The 26,496-nt window shown below is 39.5% G+C and overlaps 1 long non-coding RNA gene and 1 other non-coding gene across 5 annotated transcripts in view; one reads left to right on the top strand and one right to left on the bottom strand.

Moving 5' to 3' along the window:
- The first annotated feature begins 1,520 nt into the window (after positions 1–1,520).
- The window catches only part of LOC139180426 (uncharacterized), a 68,378-nt gene continuing 43,402 nt past the window's right edge, over positions 1,521–26,496 (top strand). For 3 of the 4 annotated variants that reach the window (XR_011564679.1, XR_011564682.1, XR_011564680.1), the window contains exon 1: positions 1,521–1,649. This is a non-coding gene — a long non-coding RNA (uncharacterized lncRNA). The remainder of the gene's footprint in view (positions 1,650–26,496) is intronic. The other variant, XR_011564681.1, reaches the window with a different exon arrangement.
- On the bottom strand, positions 24,298–24,370 carry TRNAG-CCC (transfer RNA glycine (anticodon CCC)). The gene has a single exon. It is a non-coding gene; the product is annotated as a tRNA-Gly (tRNA).

Here is a 26,496-nt window from a genome sequence, read left to right as displayed (position 1 = left end):
CCTCTAGCATGGTTTTCAAGGGGTTGTTGGGAACAGCCACCTTAGATCATACCAAAAACAGAGGTCCCCACCATATGAGGTTATTAAAACATCTTGTCATACCTGATTTTTAAAAAAGAAGACAAGAAAATGTACAGACTTGGAGTACTGCCTCCACTGGGGGACTCATATACCACCTACTAAAAATTTCTCTGTGCAGTTTCAAATAGACGTTAATGATGCCTTGCATTTAGTGATTTACAACTTAAAAATACTTGACAAGCATTAAGTAACTCATTACTTAGAAGCAGAGTGGACATGGTAGGTAAATCACTAGACTGAAAGTCAAGGGGCCATTCTTCACTGATTTTCTGTGTCTCCCTGTCCATGGCTATAATTATCCACAGGACTCAAATCCTAATTCCAGCTTTGTCAGAATTTCTCAGATAATTGTGGCAGAATTATCCAGACTGGTCATCTGTGTAGTGGCAGCCCCCTGTGCTCAGCCATCAACCAAACAAATGGAAGTATTAGCAAGTCCCTGGGCTGCCTCCACCTATATTTTGCCATGGCCACAGACTGATAATTTTATGAGTTGTTATTTCAGGTTGAAATATGTAAGTGTAGTTATTCACTAAGAGTATAAAGAGATCTGAGAACTTCAGATAAAAAGGAATAACAAGAAGAATAATGAGATTGTTCCTCTTCTCATCTTCAATAAGCTGTGGCCAAAATGGAATTGGGCAGACTTTTCACGAAGAAGGTTAGGGACCACGTGAGTCTCAGTATACACAATGCTGTTCTCAGAGCATGCTGGAAGCACCTCTTACGGACTTGCCAGAGCTAATTGTTACATTTTCTGGAATTTTGCAAACTGGCTATTAAACACAACTACTTGGTAACTATTAAATTATATATATTTTATATAAACTATAATTCAATAAAAAATAAATTAAATAAATTCACAATACCTTATATTAAAAACAAAGGTAATACGTATTGAAAATTCATCAACTTTCTCTCTTACTACATTTTAATATTGTCTATCCTCTTCAGGTTATTTATACCTTTCGTATTTTGATGATTACAATACTATATAAAATGGTGTGCTACCACATGTCTTCTCAATCCATGACCGTAGGCATTATGTTGGTAGCTTGAAATTGGCTGTGATGAGGTATTTAGCCCATGGAACTCAGCAAACATTACAAATCAGGGCTTGATTTATTGTATTGTTGTTGATTGTTTAGGCTTAAGAAGGGGATGGAGAAAATGTAAATATTGCCGATTGTGATGATTACTTTTATCTGTCATCTTGACTGGGTCATGGGATACCCAGATAGTTGGTCGAACATTATCTTAGATGTGTCTGTGAGGATGTTTTTGGATGAGATTCACATTTGAATCAGTAGACTGAGTAAAGCAGACTGCACCCAATCTCTTGTGGGCGAGCCTCATTCAATCAGTTGAAGCCCTGACTAGAACAAAAGTCTGAGTAAGAGGAAACTCTTGCCTGACTAATTGAGCTGTCACGTGGGTCTTTTCTAGCCTTTGGACTTGGACTGAAACACTGGCTCTTCCTGAGTCTTAAGCCTGCAGATTTTTGGACTGAAACTCAGACCGTTGGTTGTCCTGGTTCTTGGGCCTTTGGACTGATGCTGGAGCTAAAGGTCAGTTCTCCTGGGTCTCCATCTTGCTGACTACAGATCTTGGGGTTTTTCAGCCTCCGCAAATTGTGAGATATATATATATCTATATATATATATATATATCTCCTATTGGTTCTGTTTCTTTGAAGAGCCCTAATACATGGATTAAACTTAAACATGTGTCAGATCTGTAACCAATAATATTGTGAATAGCACAAAAAAGGAAGGAAATTTTTGAAAGCTATATAATTCATCAAAGAAGTTGCTCATGTCATTGATGAAAGACTGAAATTCTTGGCTACGTCTTTTATCTTCACTTTTATTTTACTCCTCAACTTAAGTGAAAGTTCCAACATTCAAGTTGGAACTACACTCATTTGTTAATCCAATTGTAGGTTACCTATGGATACAAGAGGTCAGCAAAGAGTTAACAAAAGCATCCTCTGAGAAGAGATTGGCTCTGTGGCATTTACAGTGAAGAGCGTGGCATATTTTATTATTATTTGTACATTTGTGCTACACTTCCTGTGTATCAGCAAAATATACAATGAATTTATATGCCAACACACACACACACACACACATATATATATATATATAATTTTATTGGATGTATGCCATATGTATATATCTGTATCTACATCTAGATATATAAAAACTAACACAGACATACCTCTTTTGGTTTGGGAAGCTAGTTAAATATTTAGAAGTCCATGTCTGTCTAAAGCTGGTCTTCAGCCTGACTCACAACTCAAACTTCTAGAGTGAGGGTTGGCAAACTGTAGCCTACTACCTGTTTTTGTACAACCCATGAACTAAGAATGTGTTTTACACTTTCAAATGGTTGGAAAAAACCACTAGAAGCGTATTTTGTGACAAATGAAAATTATATAAAATTCAGATCTCAGTGTCCGTAAATAAACTTTGTTGGAACTCAGCCACGCTTATTCATTTATGTATTGTCTATGGCGTCTATCACGCTAAAATGGCAGAGCTGAGTAGTTACAACAGAGACCGTATGGCCCTCAAATCCTAAAATATTTCCTCTCTTGTCTTTTGCAGCAGAAATTGCCTGTTCTAGAATAGGTAGGTACATGCCTTGACTGGCAGCAGTAGATGTAACCAAATGACCTTTTGAATTCTTTTCATGTCCTTGGTCCTAGAAATGCTTCCTCAGTAAACAGAGAAAATGGCATACCCAGAGTTGTGAGGGATTCAAACTCAAGATCAGGGAGAGTCAATACCATCACAAAAGTAGAGAAGGAACAGGAGATTGCCCACTCCTTGGTTTGTGTTCCAGCCACTGGATCCCAGTGCCTTTCTTCTGGATCGCTTATCCTAAAGCACTGTATGATTTTGTTGGGCATGGTTAAATATTTATTGTTTTCTTGTTCAATGTGGTTCAGTTACTGTGTGTCTATGTGTGTGATGGGACTCTTCAGGATTAAAGGTGCCATATAAGTTGAGGATTATTTTATGACTTGTTATTGCAGGTTGAAATATGTAAATGTGGTAATTCACTAATGTTGTTATTAGTGCATATATCTGGGAAAGGGAAACAAGAATACATTATCCTTCCTTTTGAGTCTAACATTATTTGCATCCTTTTAAAAAAAAACACCCAATTTTTTTTTTTTTTAAATGAGGAAACGCAGTGGAGGAAAAAAAAATTCCTTTAATGCAATACTTCAGCTGAAAGTTTAATGACACAAAAGGCAGGCAATTCAAAGTTACAGTTCCCACAGCAACTGTAACTCTGCTATATAGCACATTTAGGCATAGATTTCACAGCATGTACTGCAATACAAAATACTCCACACTGGGCATGCAAGGGGGCAGAGTTATGGTTGCTATGGGTACCATGACTTTGAATTTCCAGATTTTTTGAGAGTTTAAATTCTCAACCAGAACATCACATTAATAGTTCATTTTTTTTTTGCATTGAAAATAATAAAGATTGTATCACTGTTTCCACTGTCAAACCTATCTCCAGCTCAGTCCACTGCTTAGTATAAATACCTACCCAAACATATTCACCCTACTTGCTAAAATTAAACACATGACCTCAGCCCAGGGAGTATTTTAGTTTGCAAATTTATATGCGATGACTTTCACTGGATTAACTAAATCTGCTCCCTCCTCCTTTCTAAAAATCACCAAGAGATTTGGGTTAACTCTTTCAGCATTTTAGCATAGTTTATCTGTTACTCATGGGCTGAGAGGATATGGTAATCATATTCATTGTGTATGAATGTGTGATGTGCATATTTATAATTTATACTCTACTCCAAAAAGAACTGGAGGCAGCTAACTGCATGTATTCATTTATTCCTTGGATACAACATGCAATTTTATGCCTTTATGCTAGTGGTCTCAGGACCCTTTCACTTTAAAAATTGTGGAGGACCTCAAAGAGCTTTTGTTTATGGTGGTTTTATATAAATATATGTGTGTGTGTATTTACCACATTAAAATTATAATTTAGATATTTTAAATAGTAACTCATTTAAAATAACAATAATAAACACATTACGTGTTGACATATGTGTATTTAAAAAATAACTATAACTTAGTGGAAAGAGAGGCATTGTTTTACATTTTTACTAATCTCTTTAACAGAAGACAGCTGGATTCTCATAGCTGCTTCTACATTCAATCTGTTGGATATTACAAATCATGTAGCTTCTGGAAAATGCCACTATACTTTTGTAAGAGTATGCAAGTGAAAAAAAGCAAACAATGTCTGAGTATTATTATGATTGTTATTTTAACCACCTGAAATGGTCTCAGGGATTTTCATGGATCCCCAGACTGTACTTTGAGAACAAGTGCTCAATGCATTTGCTTATGCTCTTCTTCCAAGCATGTACCTCTTCCTCATCCACAGGAAAACTCCTATTCATGCTTCAGGGCACTGGGAAAGATTAATTGCTCCCTTAGCTATATTCTCATAACAATTTGTACATATTATGATATGAACATCTATTTTTGTATCCTTATGATTGAAAGTTTAAATGTCTGGGGGTTTTGTTTGTTTGTTTGTTTGCTGTCATTAGACTTTGAGTTGCTCAAAGGGGAACCATGTCTTATACATTTTTCTCTCATTTTCTAGCATGGTACCTGGCATTCCATATATATGGAATATAGAATTCAATTCAACAAACAAGTAATAAAATAGCTCCCATTTATTGAGTCCATAATATATGTTAGGAACTATGTATGAATTACCTCAAATGTAATCCTAATAATAATGCTATGAAGGTACTATTATTAATATTTTCAGTGTTTTTTAAGTGAGGAAACTAAGGTTTGCTTAAAGTCGAAGTTATATAGCATACCAAGAAATATAGGGGATAGAAAAATCAGGAATCAGAATCTTTGCCTTAAAGGCATTTATAAACTACTGTGGGAGATAGTGGGAGACAAGACAAAATGCACAAATGAAAGGCAAATAACAATATAAAACAACAGACCACAAAGACTATAATTAAAGAAATGCCTACTTAGTAGAAATGGCTACTTACCCAATGAGTTATTTCAATTCAAACTTTTGGAGGACGCACTTCTATTAGAAAACCTTTGTTTTAGAATGCACACCAATATGGTGTATTTGTCAATAAATTTTATATTTACTACTGCACTAATCTGTAATATACAAATATACACTAATATACTCAAAATATAAATAAAGAATTTTAAAATAATGAGACAAAAAATATATATAAAGACATTAAAAATTTCTTTTTCAGAATCCTGATGAATTATGACCCCACTTTGAAGCCAGTTCATCTAAACTGGTGGCCATCAACTTTGGCTGCACGCTGGGTTCATCTGAGGGATTTTTAAGATACGGTGCTCAGGTCCCACCTCTAGGTTACTGAGATCAGAATCTCTGAGGGTGGGTAAACAGGTCATATGAATTTTCCCCCCTTTCCCCCAAACAAAGAATTCTAATGTGCAACCTGAGATGAGAATCCCAAGTCCAGCCACTATGGACTGTGGTACTGTGGAGAGAAGGTGGAGAATGTAGCCACTTGGAAGACATCACAGAGGGATGCTATGGAAAACAGTTTTGAAAATTTTACTTGGAAGTATTGAAAAGTTACGTTTGTAAAATCACATAAGCTGAGGTTTTACATCCCCCTTGCCTAAGTTAGTATCTATGTTTTTATTTTTGGAAGCAGTACTCATTTTGAATGTACCTGGTTTGTCAAGGTGTGGAAGTGAGAAGCCTTGAGTTGTATCCTGTGCCTGGCTGAACATTTGTGTAGACCCCTTGGGCTGTTTTTCAATAATAGGATTTATAGAGGTGATGATTTCTGTTGTGGTGAAATATTTTGTTTCGCGAAAGCACATTCTTTGAATCAATATAAAGGCCCTTAAATGGAGTCATGACATGTTTGTTCTGGAAAACATCTTTTAGGAGAGTACCCTTGTGTTATATATGAGGAAGCTGAGACCCATAGATGGGAAGTGATGTTGGGTGCCTTATGTAAGGCAGAGTTCTGAGAAGAAAATTTGGGGACATTGGTGGGGGCAGGGTAGGGAAGAGATATGATTGTCCCTAAACACATGGTTCTCAAGTGCATGCTATGAAATTCCACCTTAGTGCCTTGAGCGCCCCTGGTAGCTCAGATGGTAAAGAATCTGCCTGCAATGTAGGAGACCTGGGTTCAGTCCCTGGGTCAGGAAGATCCTCTGGAGAAGGGAATGGCAACCCACTTCAGTACTCTTGCTAGAGAATCTCATGGACAAAGGATCTGGGTGGGTCATTCTAGGACAGGGTGTGTGAGCAGCATGGACTAGAGTTAATTGTGGCTCCATCTTTAGCTAATCCTATCAATGCTGGGGTTGGCTTTAAACATTTTAAAACAAATTACATGGAAGACTCCTAAACTCCCAAAGTTAGGAAGCTCCCTGAGCTCTCTGGTTTTCCATTCTTGGATCTGTTGTGACTACAGTGATCCAGAACCTTCCCTGTGAATGGGGAGGCTCAACTAGATGAGCTCTGAGGTTCCTTTTGACCCTCTATCAAATCTCTTGGACTGTGTGCATTTTTAGATAGTGTCACTCAAATCTGAGGGCAACAATAGAGCACAAAATTGGATTCTGAAGATTCCTCTTTGTGCACATGACAGGGAGAGGAGAGGTATGCTTATATATTCTTACATAATTTGCACCTTGAGATCTAGAGGCTGGGAGCCCCAGAGTTCTGGGACAAATATAGCCATACTATGTTCACCAGGTCTGTTCAACATGGGTCATAGGTGAAAGACAGCACAGCCTGGGAGTTGCTTGACCTGGGGGACAGAGACATGTATAAACCAAGAAATCTGCATGTTGACAACTTATCAAGGCTTTAGTTCATGTGGGTTAAAAGCGTTTTCATGAAGTGGGAAACAAGGTATGAAACCATTCTTGTTCTTCACTCCTTAAAACTCGTGAAAGTATTGGAAAGGTTCAAATGTAGGAGCTAGCATGACACTTCATGGATCTTTATGCGTTCTGTTTACCTTGTCACTTCTGTATATCCTCCACTTTGTCTTCTTCACCATCTCCACCTAAAGAAGTCCAAAACACTAAGTGAAAAGTGGGCAAACATTAACAGTAGCTCATTGTCCTAAACGGAGAAGGCAATGGCACCCCACTCCAGTACTCTTGCCTGGAAAATCCCATGGACGGAGGAGCCTGGTAGGCTGCAGTCTATGGGGTCGCTCAGAGTCGGACACGACTGAGCAACTTCACTTTCACTTTTCACTTTCATGCATTGGAGAAGGAAATGGCAACCCACTCCAGTGTTCTTGCCTGGAGAATCCCAGGGACAGGGGAGCCTGGTGGGCTGCCATCCATGGGGTCGCACAGAGTCGGACACGACTGAAGCGACTTAGCAGCAGTAGCAGCATTGTCCTAAATGCCTTAACTTTATATGGTAAGTGCTAGTATTAGCCACGTTTTAGATGAAGACACTGAAGCACACATAGAGAGGACAAGTAACTTGCCTAAGGTCACATAGCTAGAAAGAGATTCAATATGGATTCAAACTCAGGTAATCAGTCGAGAGCCTGCTTTTAACCACACATTTTACCATCTCTTTGTTGACACTGTCAGGGACATCACAGAAGAAAAGACTTCAACTGTTTGGTGAATGTATTGTTTTCATCATTACTTTTGATAAAAAATTTTAAATTAAAAAAATGAAATGAGGTAATATCCATCAAATTAGCAAATACTTTATGTAGTAGCCAGTGTTGGAAATGAGAACATGAAATTTGCCCCTCTGGGGAGACTGCCAGTTTGTACAGTTCTTCTGAAAGAAAATTTGGCAGTATGTAATAAATCCTTAAGATACAGCATTCCCTCAAATCCAGAAATTTCACTGCTATGAATTTATGCTAAAGAAAATTTTGGGCAGGTTCACAAAAGTAATATAAAATTTACACTAGAGCATTGTTCAAAATAACAAAAGTTTGGAAGCAATGTAAGTAATTGAAATAGAGGATTAGCTAAATAAATTATGGTGCAACACTAATAAAGACAAATATGCACATATTAAAAGTGTAATAGAAACATGTTTATTGACCTGGAAAGACATTAAAAATATTCTTCTTTTTAAAAGGAAATACTTTTACCTTAAAACATGCAAGTTTATATGGATAGTAGAATTAAGGCACTTATGTTTCTTTGTACTTTTTGGCAGTTTCAAAATTTTCTACAATGTATTACTTATGAGATATTTATAGAAAGAAAAAAGTACTAGAACTTCCTTGCCTTAGCCACTGGAAAACTTTTTGCAGATGTGCAAAACAGTGACTTTAACAAGAGAAGGCTCAAAGTAAAATTAATAGCTAACATTTATTGAGCACTCATTATGTGCTAGGAGTTCTCATAAATGCTTTGAATTATTTCTTTTAATCCTTGCAACTCTTATGATATAAGCACTCCAGTAGTCCTTTTTAGCCACTGAAGCATGGAGAGAGTATAACTTGCCCCCATTCACTGAGGAGGAAGCCTCTAAGGGGATGTGAATAATTTGTAGGATTCAGAAATAAAGGAATAAAGTTCAGCCTTGGGTGTTAAGGCACCATCTTCCAGGAAAGGAACATTAGTTAGTTGACCCAACAAAGAACATAAATTAACCTGGTTAAAACGAAAACCATCTATTATAGGAGACTGAGCCCTGAGAGAACCCAGAATGGGTAGATAACTATACTATGTAACTTCTTAACTTTTCTGCCAGATAGGAAGTGCTTTACTAGTAGACTTTTTTTTTTTTTTTCTCGGTGTGGGTGGTGCCATGCAAAGGGTATCTGATCTGAGAAGCAGCTTGGAATAAAACAGTTGAATTCATTTTGATAACTTGGGGATTTTGCTTGGCTTGGCACCCAGTCCCTCACTTCCCAATATCTCTCTCAATAAACATTGATCTGCTCATCTACGTCCTCAAGAGTCTCCTTCGATCTTCCGCACCCTTTTGTAGTTAGGAAACAGAGACACAGATGTCCTCAATGCTCTAGCATCTCGAGAACTTAACAATAGGGCTCTACAGGTGGTAGCACTGTTGGAGGTGTCTGAGGCTTTTCTTCAAATTGCGTTTGCATAGCACTTAGTATCAGAATGAAAAGACATCTGTTGTGTAAATCAAAGAATCAGCCACTGATAAGCGACTCAGTCCCAAGAACAAGTCATGAAATTTCTTTGCAAACTGGTTTGCAAAGAAAACGAACCTGGTGCTCTAATACTCGGGCCTCTGTTGAAGCTCAGGGTGCCTTTAGACACAGGGAAGTTGCTTACTATTGCTTTCGATGATCCTAATATTCTACCTAAATAGTGGGAACCAGATCTTGAAAGGACAAAACACTTTCATGATTGTCATGCTTTTGTCCATGACATTTATGTTCCGGGAATGCCTCTACTTGTCTTTCCATTCCTCATCATTCATTGAAACCCAGCTCAAAGGTCCCTCTTCTATAAAGAATTCCCTGGTGCTAGCAACTGAGAATTAGCTCAATATTCCTGGAACTCCATAGACAGTGTGTACTGCTTTCCTGGTCTGTGAATTTTTGAGTAAGTTTTATAGTTGTATTGCTCTTCCCCGAGGGACAGGAACTCTACTAAATAAGAGCAATGGTAAACCAACAGCCAGACTAGAGTGGTGCCAGCCTATTTATTTTATTTTATTTTTAGATTTTTTTGATGTGGACCATTTTTTAAAGTCTTTATTGAACCTCTTACATTATTGCTTCTATTTAATTTTTTTGGCTGCAAGGCCTGTGGGATCTTAACTCCTCCACCAGGGATTGAACTCCCTGCAATGGAAGGTGAAGTCTTAACCGCTGGACTGCCAGGGAAGTCCCCCAGTCTATTTATTTTAATAGAGAGAAACCTAGTGTTTTAAAGTTAGACATCATCTACCAGACTGAGCCTTTAGTGTACAGGGCTTCAAGTGTTTTAAGAAGTCTACATGGGGAACACATGTATACCCGTGGTGGATTCATTTTGATGTTTGGCAGAACTAATACAATTATGTAAAGTTTGAGAATAGAATAAAATTAATTAAAAAAAAAAAAAAAACTCTAAAAAAAAAAAAAAAAAAAGAAGTCTAATGTATTGGGATGGAGAAGGCAATGGCACCCCACTCCAGTACTCTTGCCTGGAGAATCCCATGGGTGGAGGAGCCTGGTGGGCTGTAGTCCATGGGGTCACTAAGAGTCAGACACGACTGAGTGACTTCACTTTGACTTTTCACTTTCATGCATTGGAGAAGGAAATGGCATCCCACTCCAGTGTTCTTGCCTGGAGAATCCCAGGGATGGGGGAGCCTGGTGGGCTGCAGTCTCTGGGGTTGCACAGAGTCGGACACGACTGAAGCGACTTAGCAGCAGCAGCAGCAGCAGCAGTGTATTGGGAACCTATTTTGTGCAAGGGTTTAGTTGGTTTCAAGCTCAAGATTGAAATATAGGAGGTTCCAGTTAAAGGCTTGTTTCCATCACCACTGAGACATATTCTCAGTTCCCTCATTTATCAATGGGACAGATGACACAGAGTCACTCATACCTGATAGAACTACTGTGAGAACAAAATAAAACCGCAGATATGAGAAAGCCTTTATCCAAGGCATTATTGTAAACTACAAACCTAATCCTATGTCATAGAGGAGATTGAGATTATGAGGGTGGGTGGTCAATACCTAGAATTCACAGATAATCAAGAAGACCAACTATCTGGAAATGACATTCACCAAGGAAAATCCTGAGTGGCCAAAGACGTTAAAGAGAGATGCTCATATCCAATCAAAGGAGAATATTAATATGGTATAAAATAGTACTCTGGCGAGGTTTCCTACAGTATTGACTAAACTGATCCACGAAACAGGTTTTCTTCAGGAAGAAAAAAGGGTTAAATAAATTTGAGAGAGACAAAATCAGATAGGTTTTTTTTTTTAACCCGCAGCTTTTAGAATGCTGATGTGACTCTCTGAGAGGACGATAGAGTGTTCTCTCTTCTCAAGGGCAATTGCCTGGCCAGAATGGAGACTCAATTCCCTGTCTTAGGATCTGATGGAAGGAAGAATGTGTTCATGATCTGCCTGAAGTTTCTGAGATAAGAATCCAAAGAAGACTCTGATGTTTATCCAGCATTACAAAGGAAGAGACGATTTTGGCAGTTATAGGAACATCAGTCCTTGGAAAGCTGGATTCTGTTATGAGGGAAAGGGTTACTCAGGCATGCCTGGGTTGAGGAGAACTCTTTCCTCCAGATGACTGCTCCCTTGGCCCCAGTTCCACACTCATGCACCAGCCTTCTGATTTCTCACTCAGCTTCCAGGCACTCTGTTCATGTTGAGAAGTCTGGATAACAGGCAGCAACATCCTGTGGCCAGGAAAAAAAAGACTGAATTAAAAACTATTGCATCAAGGTTCAATTTTTCTTCTGAATGATTAATTATAGAGTACATTTAAATTCACTTTAATTGCAAATAGAAGAAATATGGACTAAATGGACCTTCCTACTCACCTATCCCCATGCTACTCACTGCACTGTCGTAGAAATACACCACACAAAGAAAAAAAATGACTGCTCCATAATGTCCCATAACTCTTTAACCATTTCTCTATTTCTGAACATTTAGGTAGTTTACAGTTTTCCTTGAGGTGTTGCAATGAACTGAACATATATTTGTGCATTTTTTTGTGAGATAGATAATGCAGAAGTGGAATACCATAACAAAGTTAATACTTTTACAATATGGCTATATGCTGTTAAACTCACCCATCAAAGATGGTACCAATTTACACTTCCAACAGGAGCATAAGAGCAATTTGTGAGTTGCTTGAAACAGATTACGTCTGGAGCAATGACAAAATTGGTTCTCTGGATTGCCAAGTCTCTAGAGCTTGGTGACGCCAATTGCCTCTCCTGTGTAGAGTCTTGTCTAGAGGTCAGCTTGTTATTATTGTTTAGTCACTGAGTCATGTCTGACTCTTTTGCGACCCCATGGACTGTAGCCTACCAGGCTCTTCTGTCCATGGGATTCTCCAGGCAAGAATACCGGAGTGCATTGTCATTTCTTTCTCCAGGGGATCTTCCTGAGCTAGGGATTGAACCTACGTCTCCTGCATTGCAGGTGGATTCTTTACGTTTGAGCCACTAGGGAATCCCAGGTATATGTATCCGTGTAACTAAATCACATTGCTGCATAGCTGAAGCTAACACAGCATTGTAAATCAACTATATTTCAATATAAATTTAAAAAGTTTTTTCAGTTGAAATTGGAGAATGCAAGTTATATCTGCTCTGCAAGTGGGTTTCCCCATCCTTACCTCTGGCATCAATGAAACAATACCCATCTTAGGTTGCACTGGGTCACTGCAAATCTCCCCTAAGGCCAAGGCTTTCACTGATACATTCATTAACTGGTCTAGAAAAGTTAGGAATATATTCTGTCTCAGTGAGTGTGCTTGGCAATGCATGGCTACTATTTCTTTCAAAGCTCACCCATCAGGTTATGTCTCTTTCCTTCCCTGGGGAAGAAAAAGTGAGGAAATAGCGTGAAGCCACAAGTGTTACAGGAAAGACGCTGCCTCCATAAGAAAGAAGAATGAGGGGTAGGAGAAATTCTTGCTGTTTTTGGCCTTCCTTCTCCAGCCCCATTCTAACAGAAGAGTTACATGATTGATTAGTAATGCCTGCCATAGTCCGGGTGGAGGAAGTCAGGGCATATTTGGCATGTATTTCTAATCCTGCAGTAATTACGCAATGAGTAATATGTGGTTAGTACAAAAGTTAGATGCAATTGTATCTTCTAAATTAAGAAAGATTTCATTACAGACCAACTCCTCATACAGACTTTCTGTCTCTATTCTCTGCATGTTCTGAGTCTCTGTTCCATGGCAGAGCGGAGAGGTAGTCTGCTGTCAGTAATTTGCAACCGTCTAGGTCTTGATACCTCTTGCTGCTATTCCCAACCCAGAGCTGATATTTTTCTTGTAAGGGTTCATAATTCAGGACTCACATATCCAAATGCCCAGCTTCTGCATTGGCTAACAGAGACAGAAAAGGAAAAAAAAAAAAATCAGTGTTTGCCAAGTAGCCAAGGATTAAATTGGTAGTGGAAAAAATTAGATTTTCAGGCTATTAAGAATTTATTACAAACAATGGAGCATTTAAATAAAACGAAGCTGATGTTGTGTTTCTAAATGCCTTTTCTACTTTGTACTGTAGTTGATGTTCTTTTTTAGAAAAGGAATTTTAATTTCCTTATTATTTGTATGAAGATACTTTCCATTTGCTTTACTGAGGAAAGGAGAGAATTTATCTTTGAGTTGAGTGATTTTGGGGCTCAAGAAAGAAGCCAGATATCTTGGTGACCCATTAAGCAGGAATTTAAAATGCATGGGCTTTCTAATAGAAAAATAATAGATGCTGGGTGGGCTGAAGTTGGGGAATAAGATGGAGGTATACTAAAGAGGAAATGGGGAAAAACACTGAGACAAAAAGAGAGGATTTCTTTGATGACCATCATTACTTGTTGACATTTTATTGTTTCTGGCCCCTCTCCCTATTCAGCCAACAAGATTGCCACTCCCTGAAGAAGGATTTTAATTGCCATGTAAATGGATCAGTGGTAAAGAATCTGCTTGCCAAAGCAGGAGACCCCAGAGACACTGGTTCAATCCCTGGGTCAGAAAGATCCCCTGGAGAAGGGAATGGCAGCCCACTCCAGTATTATTGCCTGGAAAATTCCATGGACAGGGGAGCCTGGTGGGCTTACAGTCCATGGGGTCACAAAGAGTCAGACACAACTGAGCAACTGAGCGCACACAAGAGAGAGAGCCAGCCCCTCTCAAGAGTCCTGACCATGGACTTCCTCCTTCAGACTAGCGTTCCTCCAACTTTAGACATTTGCATGTTTTGCTTTTGATTTTTGTCTCAACTTTCCACCTGCACTGTTTCTCACCGGATTGTAACTTATTTATTTATATTGACTCACATTCAGAACTTTATGTGAGTAAAAGAAAAATCAGTGTAAACTTGAAGTGAACAGAAAAGTGAAAAGTAAAAGTCACTCAGTCGTGTCTGACTCTTTGCCATCCAATGGACTATACAGTCCATGGAATTCCCCAGGTCAGAAAACTGGAGTGGGTAGCCTTTCCCTTCTCCAGGGAATCTTCCCAACCCAGGGGTCGAACCCAGGTCTTCCGCATTGCAGGCACATTCTTTACCAGCTGAGCCACAAGGGAAGCCCAAGAATACTGAAGTGGCTAGCCTATCCCTTCTTTAGTGGATCTTCCTGACCCAGGAATCAAACTGGGGTCTCCTGCATTGCAGGCGAATTCTTTACCAACTGAGCTATCAGGGTGATCATAAAAATAAGTACAAAGTCAACATCAATGTGTAGTTGCTCAGACGTGTCTGACTCTTTGTGACCCCATGGACTGTAACCCACCAGGCTCCTCTGACCATGGGATATCCCAGGCAAGAATACTGGGATGGGTTGTCATTCCCTTCTCCAGAAATAAGTACAATGGGAACAAAAATGTTGTTAAAAAGTTTTAAAATATAAAACTCAACAATGAAAAATAATTATTGATAAACCTGAGAGAGTTCTAAACCCAAAATAAGTTCCTTGATGAACTTATTTACCAACAGTCAATAAAGAAGGAATATTCAACTCCTTAGTGCTGACTTCCACCTAAAATCATGTAACTGTCCATAGTTCGGGAAACACTTTGAGGAGGCCAAGAGGTATGGTGGGAAAAGCTTGGTATTTCTAATTAGACCGCACTGAGTTCCAGCTCTTACTGGTCTCTCACCGTAAAGCAGGATTATAATAACTATTTCACAGGGTTCCTATGATGTCAGAATGTAACCATATTCAAAAGCATTTAGAGTATTTTTAGGCAATTTCAATTTTATTATTTTCTACAAATATGATATTTGTAGAATAGCTCATTTTAGAGTATTTTGTTCTGGGTGGGGAAAGACATAACAAAATACAGAATCACAGAATTTGAGAAATGGAAAGGATTACTCAGAAAAAAATAAACAAAATTTATGGGCTGTATTTATTTTCCATTCAAAATAAAAATAGCTTTATTGAGTCCCACGGGAAAAATGTACTGTCTTAGTTGTACTATCTACTTCATTGACTAGAAGAATGTCAATGAGAAAAGTGTTAGAGTTTACAGACATTCAGAGTTAATATCTGGGTATTTGAGAAGCAGCCACACACAGGTAGCGTTCTTTCTTTATTCTTCTTTTAATGTTTTTGAAACCAAACGTGTTGATATTTTTAAAACTTTATTTTTAATTGGAGAATAATTGCTTTACAATAATGTATTGGTTTCTGCCATACAACAATGTGAATTATCCATAAGCAGACATTTATCCCCTCCCCCTTGAGCTCCCTTGTCCTCCCACTTCTCTAGGTCATCACAGAGCACCAGGCTAAGCTCACCCAGGTAGCATTCTAATCCTTTAGCTTTACATTCAAATGAGGCTGGTGGGTTGCATGGAACCTCTGGGTCTCATGGCCCCTTAGTAGCCCTTCCCCCTCATTACTGATGAGGAAGCCGAGACTTAGAGCATCAAGCGTCCTGCGCTGGTTTTAAAAAATAAATCATTGTTAGTGACAACACAGCATTTTATCCAATGTCAACCCTCATTAAATGCCTGGTAGAGATCTAATACCAACTGACAGTATTTTATGTAATTCCAGAATAATAGGAAGCTTAATACAGAAGGAATTTCAGAGTTCACCTAGTTCAGGGTTCAGCACTAAGGAGTGAAGTGGGTCTGGGGGCATGGGGAGAACCAGAGAGATCAAACTACCTGGAATGGGCACAGCCCTCCCCAGCTGTTCCTGTGTGGCTTTGGACCCAGTGTTTCCAGATCTGACTTCTAAAAACAAGACAGAAATCTGGATTTCTTCATGTTCATGTGAAAATTTCTTTATCTTTTGGCAACTCAGTAACTAAACTCCCCTACCACCTCCCCCTACCTTCTACCCTACCCTCCACCACACACACAAACAGAAAACCAAAAACCTCTATGTAGGTCACATAAGTGTCTGTGGTTTCCATTCACTCTGAGTGTTGCCATATTGATGCCTCTGGTCTGGTCCAATTGTCTTCTATCCAAGATGAGGAAATGGAGGCCCAGAAAAAGAGAAGTGACTTAACCAAGGTCATATCATTAGACTCTCTTCTACAATCTCCTATGAAAAGCTGACAGATCATTCTTTTTAAAAAAGTATGATGAAATAAAGCTGGAATTGGATAATCTAGAGAGCAATATTTCTGAGCACAGCTCTTTGTGTAATTGCCTGTAACCTATATTATCCAAGCTGGTGAACACATGAAGTTAAGAAAGTGAGCTACTGCCATGAAGAGTTGGTGGGGTGGGCGGGGGGTTGAAAATTAAGTGGAAGTATTTGTTGGTGCAGGATGTTCCCAGAGATGACTTCCTATTCCAAAATTATGGACCAGCAGTTAAAGTAATATGGAAATATGTTTACCCCAGGTTTCAGAGAAAAAGTTGAGTGAGATTATGAGTATCATTTGCGACTCCATGGAAGGAAAACCCATGCATATTTTGCATTAGTCTTTGAGATAGATAAATGAGTTGATGATTCATGTATTAGTGCCACGAATAACGATTGACCTCTTACTGTGGACTAGTCATAGTTCAGGCACTAGGGGTACAACATGAACAGGAAAATAATTTCCTGCCCTAATGTGACTTATGTCTTGATGGGTTGAATGAGCTGCTTAGGCAATTCTCTACTGGCTAAATAATGGATCATCTCTTCCATCCTTTTTAGTCATGCTGACAAGAACAAGAAAGTTGATGGTGGCATTGGGAACAAAAAGTTGGCTCCCCTGCTCCTAAGCCAATATTGTATCACCATGGTAATGATATGCTCACTGGTCTGGATTATGGCATAGACTTTCATATTTTGAACCAGAGCTCTAAAAATACCAGGAGGTGAAAGATACTATTAACGGGACAAGGCAGGGGAACTGATATCAATTTACTTCTTTGTTGCCCATGCCTCACTTAAAAAAAAAAAAAAAATCTGAAACCCAGCATAAGCAGGGCGTGCACCTAAATTAAGCCTGTGGTCAGCTTTGCTGGGGAGAGACGACACGTTTCTGTATGTGATTCGTCTTCAGCTCTGTTGGCTCTGGCAGATTTATAGGGGTGATATTTTCACACATAAATTGTCCTTGAACAATTTCTCCACTACCTGGAGCACTGCTCCCTCCTCCTTGCCCCCAGTCAGATGTGCCCATCTGCTGTCCCCATGCCAGACTTTTTTCTTTAATAACAAAGTACTTGTTGACAGTGTAAGAAAAATCCAATTCTTGGTTGACGTTTACATTCCAGAGGGTCTCTCTTTGGAGATAAAATTGGCAGCAGATAGCGTTGCACATTTCTGACACGGGGGCCAGCTTCCTCGAAAGCCTGCATTACTACAAAACAAGTGCACTGCCCTTTCCAGCTGGTTCTCTTTTCTTTCTTGGGAGGTATCAAGAAAGACTAATGCTTTTTGCCCTTTATCCTCCCTTTAAGCACCAGGGCTGCTGCATGGAGCAATGTCAGAAGACAATCAAGGGGAAGATGGTTGATGAGCCTAATAGCCCCTGAGTTAAACTTCCATGCTCACTTCCCATGTGCCCAGAAGTGACCTTGCATAGGTCATTTCTTAAATGAAACAGTTCCCTAATGATAACAGGAACTTGGAAGTCATCATGAGCATGAAACCTCCCCTGGCATCCACAGATGATGACACCCAGCCAGGCTGAGTGGACTTAATAAAGATTTGGTCAAGGGTGGCCACTGTCTTCTAGGAATGTGCCAGCTGATGGTGTGAACACTGACCCTTTTAGTGAATTTCATTGCAGCATACTACTACTACTACTAAGTCGCTTCAGTCGTGTCCGACTCTGTGCGACCCCATGGACTGCAGCCCACCAGGCTTCTCCGTCCATGGGATTCTCCAGGCAAGAACACTGGAGTGGGTTGCCATTTCCTTCTCCAATGCGTGAAAGCGGAAAGTGAAAGTGAAGTCTCTCAGTCATGTCCAACTCTTAGCGACCCCATGGACTGCAGCCTACCAGCTCCTCCATCCATGGGATTTTTTGGGCAACAGTACTGGAGTGGGGTGCCATTGCCTTCTCCTCATTGCAGCATAGTCTCTACTAAATTGTCCTAGCTGGATTAAAGTTAATCTTAATTAATAGACAAAATAGAAAAATGTTTAGGACAGAGGGCTTTCAAATCAACTAATCCTTGGTTTGTATCCCTGCTATAACACTTTCTAGCTTTAGGACACTGGACAAGTTAATTAAACTCTCTAAGCTTGGCTTTCCTGTTGGTAAAGAAAATAATAATAGTCTCCTCTACAATACATCATGGAGCTGTCATGTAGGCATAAAGTTTAAATGAGATGATATATGTGAAAACTCTTAAAACAGTGGCCCAGCATCAATGAGGACTCAACAAAAGGTACTTTTCATTCTGGTATAAGTTGTAAGTTAGAGAATATTTTCACCAGTACATTTTTAGTTAAGGAAACTCAGTTAACAAAATCTTCATGAGTAGGCCCTTATGGGACTTGCCATAACAAAGAGGTAAGAATATTTCAGAATTGCAATATTACTTATTTATAGGAAGAGGTTGCTTTGAAATAATTTTTAAAATTCTGAGCAAAATGCTTTGATGACTTACTTGAGAGGAGGGTCTATACACCCCTTAAAGCCTTGTTTACATGTTAAGTTCTCATTTCCTAATTGGCAAAGGTATATTTTAATTTAGTTCCCTCCAAGGGGTGATATATTTCTGAATTTACAGTATCTAAGATTTCTTAGACTTTACTACCATCCAAAGTTTTAATTTCAGAGAGTTCCTGTATATTTTAAATCTGAAATAATCTAGTCATATGCAGTAAGGTTGACCTAGAATATGCTCTGCTGATGATGGATTTTGAGGCTCAGGTCTTGGTACTGGTTTTTAGGAAGGTAGTGATAAAGAAAATAATGGTAATACCTCCTGTATCTGTGGAAATGATTTCATTTATGCTCACCACAATCCCATGTGGCAGAAAGAAACACATATTATTTCCCATATTTTACAGTTGAGGAAATTGAGGATTGGCGAGTAAATCATTTGCCTCCTGACACTTGCTTCAGTGGTTTACAAACCTTTATGTAGCTATTTAGTTGCAGGATTCTTTAAGAAACTGAAATGTTTTCTATAAGAGGAAAGAAAATTGAACCAGAGAACAGCCTACCATCCTTGGCCTCCTGTCCTGTCTTGATGTTCACTGGTCCCACATCTGAGGTAGGATGCAGTCCTCTCTGACAGTGACCATGAAGGCCCTGGCAGGTGGTCATCAGAGAGGAAAGCTCTTTGCTTCTAGATTTCTACGTGGCCTTGGAATCTAGTAACAATTTCAGAGACGAGATCTGCCTATCTGGGACAGATGGAGATGCTTTGATGGGCGAAACACTGACCCTGAAGGTGATTTGACACAGCGCAGCAGACTTATGGGCTCTGCCCCCTGCTCACCTCAGCTGCAGTTCTGTTTCTTGCCGATTTGATGTGCTGGGGGGCATAGCAGAGTCTGCACAAGAGCCCTAGTGTTGGTGATACTGGCACATAAGGATGGGGAGTGGAAAGAAACCAGTGTTTCTAGGCAAAGAAATCACAAAGTAGCCAGTGGGACATGACGGAGCCATTTTATAAAGTCCTTTTTAGCAGTCTCCCAGATTGACTGAATCCTTTGGTCATAATGATACTACATATTTATAACTCTCACCGGTTTCAAACGCAGACAGACTTTAGCAGAAATGCAGCTAGTTAGAGAGATACAGAGACAGCATCATCAGCCATGGTGAGTGTTTGGAGAGTTGAAAGCAACTCCAGATACATGTGTTCATTTCATGTGGCATCACAACCTGTTCAGTGCTTCATTGATGTCATTTGAACAAATAAATTAACAAATGACATTGGCCAAAGAATAGGTGTCTTTATCATTATTTTTCAAATGAGGAATTTGAGAGATTAGGTAATGTGCCCAAGGTCATGCAGATGAAAAAGGTTATCTGCCTCTGAATCTGGTAACCATTCTGTTACATCAGTGCATGCTCTCATTGACACCTTTGTCAGTGCATCGCAGAAGCAAACTTGTTATACTATAAGGTGGCCTAGGCCATGTCTGTTCCATGCTCTTCTGGGTCTATAAAGGGAAAGGGGCCCAAAGGAATTTAGAGTAAATGTCTATGGGGAAAGATGATCTCTTCCTCCAAAGACACTTGGATTTTATCTTCTTCTTAATTGTTTTCTGGAGATTGTACAATTTATGGTATTCAAAAGATCAGAGGTGTACAAAAAGTACCCAGGAAGATGTAAAGGTATTCAGGAAATAGAAATGTGAGGTGGCTCTATTCAGAGAAAAGAGATCTGTGTTGGTTAGGGTTGTAACAGCTGCCGTAACAAATTCTAAAATACTCGAAGTTTAACATCCTGAAATGTTCTCATTCATGGGATGGTCCTGTACAGATGTTGCTTATTAGCGATGATGGGGGGATGCTCCATGTTGCCACTCATGTGTCCAGATGAATGGAGTTTTTGCCATCCTCAACATGTGGCTTCTCGGCACAGATCACGTGAGGCAAGTAAAATAGACAGGAGAATGGGCCAGGTCTAGAATATCATTACTTTCCACATATCATTGCTAGAACTCAGCCACATGGTTTATCTGAAGCAAAGGAGGCTGAGAAACATAGCTGTGTTTATGACGAGAAGAGGAAACACTGTTGACCAGCCAGCAATCTCCAGGATCCAAAGGAAGGATGGTCATTATGGGGAAGTGACAACTTTAAAAGACTGAAAAAATCCCCACATGTCTGCCCTTTAGGTTGAGTTCTCAGATGATTATGATTCTAAACTATGATTCCTTTGACAAGGAAGGGTGAGTAGGTGGAGGTGAACTATTCACCTTTAGTACCAAAATGTTGAAGACTTTCCTGGTCAGCTCAGCCAGAAGTAATTGTTTTCTCCTCTGGATTACCACATTACTCTATATCTTCACCTCCCATGCACTCTTCAGCCTTGACAAGGGCTGTTGTGAGTGTAAATTGAGATGATATGTGTGAAGGACTTAGAACAATGGTTGATACCTAGTGCACATCACATATTAGCATTAGTTATTCGTATATTTATATTGAGGACACGTTTCTGAAATCTCTTCCCGTGCTTTCCATGACATGGCCCTTTCGTGTGTCTTTTTCTTCTTTTCAGTCTCTGGTAGGCTTTCATTCCACCACTGGTAACTAAATTTGGAATTCTAAGAATTTAGTTTTCCAAGTCTTCCTCTCCTCCTCATATTCCCTGGGAGAGCTCATCCACTCCATGTGACTCCAAACACAGTCTGCATGGAAGTGACTCTGGACCTATGTCTTGGCACAGTTGTTGTCTCTCAAGTCCAAGTTAGTGAAACCAGGTGCCAGACATTTCTAACAGAGATTTCACAGACGTCAATAACTCAACATGTTCAAAGTGGAATCCATAATCTTTGTCTTCATCACTTGCTCCTCCGTCTATACTTCTGGACTGGAGGAATGGCTTCGCCATATGCTCTACTCCCCAAACTAGGAATATGGGGCTCCAGTCTTTTCCTCACTTCCAATATTCAGATTTTAACTGAAGAGGACAACATAATTACTTTTTCTTTTCCAAAGTATTTACTGCCCTTTTTACTGCTCCCATCTCTATAGAACTTCTTCCTCTCTAGGATCTCCTTCTCTGCGGCAGGAACATATTCCAACTTTATTGGCTACTGGCTTTGCCATGTGAATTGCTTTGGCCAATGGAATGTGAGCAGCAGTGTAATATGCATGATGTCTGAGCAGAAGCTTTAAGAACCACTGCTTCTTTTCCTTCTGCAATGAGAATGAAATGTCCCAAATAGGGGCGGATCCCTAAGCCTGGATGCTAGAATAAAGAAGACCTGTGGAGCAGAGCTGCAGCTGTCCTGCTGCTGATACGTAATATGAGTGAGAAACAAACCTTTATCATCAAAAGCCATGAGATTTTTACACACATTTCTTACTGACACATAGTCAAACCATGTGGGGCTGGGTAATGAGCAAGTAATTATTATTGGAGGACAGAAAAGTGGCAACCCATGTTATACAAAGATAATATAATGTGTGTGTGCATGCTAAGTCACTTCAGTTGAGTCCAACTCTTTGAGACCCTATGACTGTAGTCAGAGAAGCCAGGCTTCTCTGCCCATGGGGATTCTCTAGGCAAGAATACTGGAGTGGGTTGCTATGCCCTCCTCCAGGGGATCTTCCTCACCCAGGGATCAAACCCAAGTCTCTTACGTCTCCTGCATTGGCAGGCGGGTTCTTTACCACTAACACCACCTGGGAAGCCCCCAAATAATATAATATCCAGGGTAAAAAAATCTATCTGAAATTACTTGGAAGTATGGATTGAAGGCAAAAGGAGAAGAGGGTGGCAGAGGATGAGATGGTTAGAGAGTATCACACTGACTCAATGGACATGAATTTGAGCAAACTCTGGGAGATAGTGAAGGATGGGGAGCCTGGCATGCTTCAGTCCATGGGGTCATATGTGACTTGGCAACTGAACAGCAACAACCACCATGAGGATTTGGGAAACAGAATAATGCTGCTATGCCTTGGTTCTATTGGCTACGTGTGACAGAAAAGAGAAGAGCTTGAAAATGAAATAGCAAGTCAACAAGCAAAATCAAAAGGGTACGTTTAAGCCTCCAAATTGCATAACTTATAGAAAATAAAAGCATTTGTCACCTGCACTGAGAAAACACAAAACTAAGAAGGCAAAACTTAGGGACAAAATCAAACTAAAACTTAGTCCCTTGCTGCTGCTAAGTGGCTTCAGTCGTGTCCGATCTGTGCGACCCCAGAGACAGCAGCCCACCAGGTTGCCCCGTCCCTGGGATTCTCCAGGCAAGAACACTGGAGTGGGTTGCCATTTCCTTCTCCAATGCATGAAAGTGAAAAGTGAAAGTGAAGTCGCTCAGTCGTGTCCGACTCCTAGTGACCCCATGGACTGCAGCCTACCAGGCTTCTCCGTCCATGGGATTTTCCAGGCAAGAGTCCTGGAGTGGCGTGCCATTGCCTTCTTCACTTACTTAGTCCCTTACAGCAACACAAATTGTACAATTACTGGATGATTATTTTGAAGTAGCGCTTACTGGGCAATTGCTTTCTTTTAAATTTTAAAATTAAAAAAATTAAAATATTTTATTGAGATATAATTGCAGTTGCTTTTGACCAACAGTCTCCTTTCTCTTTTAGTTCTTTATAAAGTTTCATTTGAAAATTGAACGCTGCCATTAGAAATTTTTGATAATCTGTTTTATGTATAAATGGTAGGGACTCTAATATGACATTAATTTATTGAGCACGTTTGTATTAAGCACTTCCTATGAGTGAGGCATTGTGCTAGGGAATCAGGATGCATTAATGAACAAAACACAATAATTTCTGTTGTAATAAAGCTTGCAATCTATGGTAGCTAAAGACCAGCAAAATTTAGCAGAAAAAAGACAAACTCTGGGAAATGGTGGAAGAGCAGAAGGGGTGGTCAGGCTGGTGTTGACTAAAAAGGAGATGGCATTTGTTGATACTTTTCCAGAAACTTAAAATGTGGGAGTGGAGAGGTATTAACATGATGATGTCGGGGTGTTGGGTGACTGAGCCTTTTTGTTTCTTTGTTGTTTGGTTCATTTGTTTTTGAGATGAGAGATAATAAAACATTTATTTTTTTAAGTGCTCAAGGAATAATCGACAGAGAAGGAGAGACAGGAGGTGCAAGGAAAAAAGGGGCAACTCAGGAAGCTTTGCCACTTTCTTCACAATATGTCCTGCGGCAAGTCTTTTCAATACTGGGTCTTGGTTCCCCTGTTTTTAAAATAAGGAGGTTGGACCAGCTCAGTTGTTTTCAAATCAGAGTCAGGGGTTTTGCAGCCATTTGAGTTTTAAAGTATACTTCTATTCAATTTTAAGAATTGCAATAACAAAAATTATATTCCCCCAATTTCTTTTTTTTTTTAATATTATTTTTTATTTACTTGGTTGCATGGAGTCTTGTGGCACGTGGGATTTAGTTCCCCGACCAGGGATCGAACCCAGGCCCCCTGTATTGGGAGTGCAGAGTCTTAACCACTGGACCACCAGGGAATCCCATATTCCCCCAATTTCTATAGGTTTAAAGTCTGTCAGTCCTTATATATATATACAAGTATATCCATATATATGTATATATATATCCGGGCCTTCTTTATGTGAAGACCTTGGAACAGATTGTCTTCTGACATTTGAAACTCTAAAATTAAGTTTCCTGATTCCATTTTTTTAAAAATATAAAATTTTACTATCTTACACTACTTATTTCTGTGAGAAATGATGTTCTCAACAGCAACAGACTAGATGCTAAGGCAGGTTTAGGACTGTTAATAGTCATTCATAATCCCAAATTTCCATATTTTGGCTTTATCAGATCAGTCATATCATTCTAACTTGACTTTACAAAAGATAAATGTTAAAATTAGGACTATTTCTTGCTTGCTTTTAAAATAAATTTATACTAGTGAAATACTGCTGCTGCTAAGTCGCTTCAGTCATGTCCAACTCTGTGCGACCCCATAGACGGAAGCCCACCAGGCTCCCCCGTCCCTGGGATTCTCCAGGCAAGAACATGGAGTGGGTTGCCATTTCCTTCTCCAATGCAGGAAAGTGAAAAGTGAAAGTGAAGTCTTTGAGTCTTGTCTGACTCTTAGCGACCCCACGGACTGCGGCCCACCAGGCTCCTCCATCTATGGGATTTTCCAGGCAAGAGTGCTGGAGTGGGGTGCCATTGCCTTCTCCATGTGAAATACTATTAAAACCTAATTTATATGCTAGAGTTCTATGTATGATTTCATTAGCAAAACATTTAAGGTTTGAAAGCTGTGGAATAGGATAATCTCTAAAATTCCTTTAAGCTCCATCACATCTATAATTTTGTTGACCTAACAGCATAACCTGGATTTATAGGATAATTGCCAACTTCCCACTTTACTTTGTACTTGGAAACAGTTTTTGAAGCAAGAAGAAAAGGGGAAAAAATGGCTGTGTGGAGGAGGAGAAAATTCAACTGCACTTATTTGAAACCAACTCAGGCTTTCCAGAAAATACACTAAAGAACCAGCTTTAAATTACTGCTTCCTATAGTGAATTAGGAAATGGATTCCCCTTAGTGGGCCCTATCTGTCTCTTATAAATGACTCTAATTCAGATGGTCACATGAAAATAAAACAGCATCCAGGGGCTGTTTTGAACTGTATCAAACTGAATTCTACTCTTATCCAGCCCAACCCCTAATTTTCAAACTGTCAGTGTGTAAAGTATATGCTTTTTGGTTTCTCTGAATTTGCATAAACTCTAGTAATCTTTTTTTTTTTTTTTTTTGGTTGATAACAGTGTTTGTGTTAAAATCACACCTTCTTTTGATTTCTTTCATGCATCTAGGCTTTTCTCCTGTTTGTGGACATAAGTGCTTTTATCTCACTCTGCAATCAGTCACGACCCAGGGTGGAGGGAGGGAATGTTTGGTACAATATTTCCTATATAAACAGTTTTGCTGTAAAAGGAACAATATGGCTCTAATTTTGATGTATGATCAGTTTAGAAACATGCAAACACATTTGAATATACATCCTGTACATGACAATAGCAATGTGAAATTGATACACGAAAGGATTTTTCTTTTTTTTCTTTTGCTACAGTGATTTCCCTAGCTTTCCCCCAACCAGATAATATCAGCTTCATTTGTAAGCTTTTAAGTGAAAATGCCTGCTTTGATAGCTTTCCCAAATGGATAAAAATATATGTAGTCAAATAGAATTTTTTTTAATGGTCAAGTTGTCCCCTTGCACACACTGTCTATCTTAGTCTAAATACAAATAGAGGCAGCCCAAATCAAAGAGGACTTAAAATTTTTCAGTGTAGCTGTGAAGTAAAATTGGAAGCGTCAGTGGTAGACACACAGCTCAGGGATATTCCAGATGCATTTGTTCTGTGTGAGAAAAAAGCACTTGGATCATTAGATCTTATTTGACGGGGCCAGCCGGGAGGAGCAGTTTTTTCCCTCTGGCTGGTTACAAGTGGCCCAGGTAGGGGTTAGCCTTGACCGGAGAGCCCAGTGGTGGCAGGGCCTTTGCTTTTCTCTCTCTTTCTCACAGTACAACTTCGGGGTTGTACAACAGAAACTCAGTGAATGTAGTTGTAATTTGGCTGTTGGAAGTTTCTATTATTGAACAGAGATC

The sequence above is a fragment of the Bos indicus genome, chromosome 28 (assembly GCF_029378745.1).
Source record: "Bos indicus isolate NIAB-ARS_2022 breed Sahiwal x Tharparkar chromosome 28, NIAB-ARS_B.indTharparkar_mat_pri_1.0, whole genome shotgun sequence".
NCBI classification, from domain to species: Eukaryota; Metazoa; Chordata; class Mammalia; order Artiodactyla; family Bovidae; genus Bos; species Bos indicus.
The sequence above is the reverse complement of the archived record's forward strand: the minus strand, read 5'-3'. Positions and strand labels throughout refer to the sequence as shown.